This window comes from Prionailurus bengalensis, chromosome X (assembly GCF_016509475.1).
Source record: "Prionailurus bengalensis isolate Pbe53 chromosome X, Fcat_Pben_1.1_paternal_pri, whole genome shotgun sequence".
In the NCBI taxonomy this organism is placed as follows: Eukaryota; Metazoa; Chordata; class Mammalia; order Carnivora; family Felidae; genus Prionailurus; species Prionailurus bengalensis.
Genome location: NC_057361.1, coordinates 76,422,856 through 76,427,881, shown reverse-complemented (window position 1 = coordinate 76,427,881; position 5,026 = coordinate 76,422,856). Strand labels below are relative to the sequence as shown.

The following is a 5,026-nucleotide window of genomic DNA, read 5'->3' as shown; positions in this document are numbered from 1 at the left end:
AGTAAACATGAGAGTGCATATATTATGTCAAAATCCTGTTTTCATCTTTTTGGATATATACCCAGAAGTGGAATTGCTGGATCATATGATAGATCTATTTTTAATTTTTTTGAGAAGCCTCCCTATTGTTCTCCATAGTGGTTAAACAAATTTATGATCCTACCAACAATGTGTATGTATTTTTTTTAAAAGGCCCACATCTGTTGCCTCATCTTGATAATAGCCATTCTAACAGGTGTGGGGTGATATCACATTGTGGTTTTGATTTTGTTGTTGTTATTATTGCTGTTTAGTTTTTAGTTCATATTCATAAACTTAACTCTGCAATCCAGCTAGACTTAGAGGGGAATAAAGAAACTATTGAACCTATAGAACTGCAGTGAGAGCACAAAGATTATAGGATATTTCAAGCAGATGGGGGTGAAAAGGTGCTCTCCTGAGCTACAGAAGGAATGGTTGTGGGAATAAAACACAAGTCAAATTTATTAGAGTTGTCTATAATCAGCAATAGTGATCTTGCTGGTTTTGCCATTCCTGGACCCAAAGAGTTTCATGGCTTCCATTATATTCATGCCCTCTTTCACCTTGCCAAAGATCACATGCTTATCGTCCAACCACTCAGTCTTGTCAGTGCAGATGAAAAACTGGGAATCATTTGTGTTGGTTTCAGCATTTTCCAAGTATAGATGCCATGGCCTGTATGCTTCAGGATGAAATTCTCATCATCAAATTTCTCACCATAGATGGACTTGCAGCCAGTGCCATTATGGCATGTAAAGTCACCATTCTGACACATAAATCTTGGGATAGTCCTGTGAAAGCAGGAATCTATAACCAAATCCTTTCTCTCCAGTGCTCAGAGCATGAAAGTTTTATGTTGTCTTTGGAAATTTGTCCTCAAACAGCTCAAAGAAGACACAGTCCAAGGGCTTGCTCACCATAAGGAGGTCAAAGAACACAGTGGGGGTGACCATGGCTGGATGGCGCAGGGAGCTCCAGGGTGGTGGGCATCTGCAAGGCCTCATTGTTGTTTTGATTTTCATTTCCCTGATGATGAATGATGCTGAGCATCGTTTCACATGCCTGTTGGCCATTTTGATGTCCTCTTTGGAAAAATGTCTATTTAGTTCATCTGCCCATTTTTTTCTTGGATTGTTTGTTATTTGTTATTAAGTTGTATGAGTTCTTTATATATTTTGGATATTAGTTCCTTATCCAATGTATGGTTTGCAAAAACTTTCTCCCATTCTGTAGGTTGTCTTTTTGTTTTTGACTGTTTCTTTTTTTGTGCAGAAGCTTTTGAGTCTGATATAATCGTTTTTTTTTTAATTTAGCCATTTCTTCATATGGAAGAATTAATGTGATTTTTACCTAAAGCTTTGTTTGCCAAGAATAAAAACGAAGCAAAATAAAGAATTTTCATAAATCTATGTAGGTTATGATATGCACAATTTGACTAAGATTTGAATCAATAGTCAATTGTTTAATTTATGAATGCATGACAAATTTCAAATTTTTAGTAAATAAATGCTCTTATGCTGGAAGTCTAACAGAAATCTTTTGTAAACTCACTATAGCTATGGTAAGCCTGTTTCAGAAATAAGCCAAAACATTTTTTGTTTGCTTGTACTTGTTTTTTTTTTTTTTTTGGAAGATGTTACCTTAGGTTCTAAAAATGAATTATGAAACATGCCTAAAATCAAGAAAACCAGAAAGTAAAATTTTGAACATGGCATTTGTCTCAAATTAGAATTTTTGTTTTTCATAATACATTGCCTTAGACAAGAAAACTGGGCTTGGGAGTAGATAAAAATAGGAATGGGCTGAACTGAAATAATCACCCTTAGGGCATCCTTAGAGCCTACCTCCCTTAGTGCATTTGCTATTTAAAAGCAAACATTTTAGATGGAAGCCAGATTCCGGGTCCAGAGTTGGCGGTTTTAGGCGGCCAAGGTGCAGCGCACAGTGCAGGGGCCTATGGGGAGGGGCAGGCTCCTGAGGAGGGAGGTTTGGGGTCTGCTGGGGGTGGCGAGTGGCCAGTGTGGGGGTGGGGGTAGCGTCAGGTGTTGGTGAGCACAGCGACCAAGTTCCAAGTGGCTGCAGATGGCCTGGGCTGCAGGGCCCTGGGTGGCTGCTGCCACCACTGCTGATCTTGGGCACAGAAGGGTGAGGGTGTCTGCCGCTGGAGGGGGTGCCACTTGCCAAGGTCGCCTGACCTCCACGAGCTGACAGCTTCCTGCCGGATTTGTTTCCTCACTAGATTATGAGGTCCTTGAAAAAAGGAATAGTGAAAAAAAAAGAAAAAGAAAAAATGAATAGTGTTTTACTCATCTTTATAAGTCCCAGTGTCTAGCACAGTTCCTGGTACATAGTTTAAGCCGAATATTGGGACTTGGCCACTGCTTCACCATGGTCTGATACTAGTAATAACCACAGTGGAAGGTCACAGTTACAGGTAACTTTCTCTAGTGCCAAACCAAATATAAAAAAGAACTGATTTGGAACAGCAATATATACAGAAGTAGTTGTAGATGGAGAAATTAAGAAAACAGAAAAATCCAGTAGTTCTTCTAATCCAAAATAGGATGAACAGCTAACTATAAATGTGACCCCATAGATTACATTGGGATTTTGAGTTTGGAGTCATTATACTTTAAAGGCAGACACTTTATTAGGAAGAGCAACAATTGATCTGAAGCAAGCTCTGTTAATACACAATGGAAAATTGTAAAGAGTGAAAGAACAATTAAATCTTTCTTCGAAAAACAAGAATGGCATACTGCAAACTGGTGAATTAATAGCTGTGCTTGATGGACTGGCAATTGCGCAAGAAAATCTAATAAAGTGCAGCTCATCTCCAACCACAGAAGTACAGAAAAGTGATGATGCCTTACATGAAAATGAAGATGCTTTGTTACAGAAACAGGCTAGAACGCTGGCAGACAAACCAAGGGGCACTCGGAGATCTTGGTGGATTGAAGATTGATTTAATACCGGCGGGATCAGAGAAGACTGTTTCTCCAAAGATCTGAGCCCCAAATGCGAGAAGAAAGGGTAATTTATAGTTATCAGCCTCCATATTTGTGTGTGTGTTGGTGGGGGGGGGTTGCATGCACAGCAAACAAAGAAAGAAGAACCCGGAGGACGGGTCTATAAGCTAGAGGCCACAGTTTGTTTTAGCCCAATCAGCCATCTTTGGTGTACTTTATCCACTTCTCCAACATTCCCCCCCTTTGATGACTTTAAAAATAAAAAAAAAAACTTTTAGTAGACATCACCTTTCAGTTTTACAGTTTGGTACTCTCGGAAGACTAAGACATATGCAGTAGTTTGGTGAGCAACAGGGTTTTCAATAAAATGTACCATGGCATTCATCATACAGGGGCCTATGGATACAAGTAAAATTATGGAGAGGAGGGGCCCCGCCAGGGTAGGGAGCCAGGATGCCAAATCCATGAGATTCCATCCTTTCCATTGACTGATACTTTCCTGTTGTCTACCTTGATTTTTTTCCTTGAGTTCCTTAACCTTAGTTGTAACTATTCCTGAATGGTTTACAAAATAGCAACATTCCTCCCTCAGAAAGATGCAAGTCCCTCCTTTTTCTGAAGTGAGGAGGTCGAGGGCTTGCCTATTTTGGAGGGTCACTGCTGCTAGAGAATTTATTTGGCTTTGTAAGGTTACCAGAGAATCTGCCACCCATTCCATGTCTTCATTTAGCTCTTGACATAGTCTATGGTATAGTCCTACAGATGAACCTATGCCCCCTATTCCTGTTCCTATTCCTGTCACAATTCATGCTCCAATCAGAATGGGTAGCAAGACTGCCCATTTAGCCCAGGACTTGGGACTAAAGGCTGTTAGCAGCTGATATTCAGTGTATACGGATATCTCTGGGGTTAGGAAGATGGAATAACATATCTGAGTTCTGTTGGCCTCTAAGCATTGGTAGGCCAATTTAAAACACAGATAGAACACCCCCAGGGGTTGAACATACAGTTGTATTTCTCTTTAAGGTTATATTTCTTCTGCATAGATAGGTACCATTCATACCTTCAGGGACTGTACAGATTAGATTGTCGTGATTTGTGAGATGGACCCCAGTGGCCAGGGGTCCAATTAAGACAGAAGTGTTGGTTTTGAGATTTTCAGGAGCTTCCCAGGCCAAAGGGATGGGGGTGGCTAAGTAAGCCCTCTGGCTGGGGGGCAAGCACCTCCAGCAGGTTTGGGAGTGATTATCTATTTTATGGACGACTTGTAGAATAGTGTTGGCCTAACGCTAGAATGGGGAATTGGTAAGCATCTGATTGAGGGCTTAAAGGCTCAAACCCTGGTAGGCTGCCTGGGGAGTGGTCAAATTTCTGGCTTATATTACTTTGTCCTGGGTATCCTTTATAACATTTTCAGGACACTTTCATCCTTCCCCCGTCTGAGATCCCCCATTGAGGAAGGTAAGTGTAGCAAGCTCGCTTCTCTCTTTGGAGGCACTTGTTGTGACATGGGTTCCTGACATTTTGGGTTATCTCTATGGTCCAATACTTAGTCCTTGAGGCACCAGGTGACTGATGGAGAGTAGGTGTTTTCCCTTGTAGCAATCTTTGTGGAGGGAGGTGAAGGCACTGAATGCCCTTGACACCCCTTATTGTCATATAACAATCCTGGGGAAAAAGTGGGTAAGCGGCAGTTGTGAGGGTGAAAGAGGTTATCATAATATACAGGCAATACTTAATAATCCTCCCATCCAGAGGAGGTATGTGAGACCCGGCATGCATCTTTTGTCCCATGTCCAGCTTGTTGGTGCAGTCTCTATCAGCCCAAGCGCAAGAAGTAAGATCCGAGCTATGACACCAGTAAGGGACAAGGGCTGGCAGAGTTGCATCCACATCCCTGGGCTCGGTCCATATGTTGATTCCTCAAGCTTCTGCTATGTGCAGGCCAGCCAGCTTCCGGGGTGTGACTGGAGCAGGGCTGGAGATCTCAGGGGCCAGTGTCTTTTTGAAGATCAGTTTAAGCGGGTTGAATGGAT

The 5,026-nt window shown here is 41.7% G+C and overlaps 1 pseudogene; it reads right to left on the bottom strand.

Annotated features, from left to right (window-relative positions):
• Window positions 1-485: 485 nt before the first annotated feature.
• Window positions 486-974, bottom strand: LOC122477410 (annotated as a pseudogene).
• Between the last annotated feature and the right edge of the window lie 4,052 nt (window positions 975-5,026).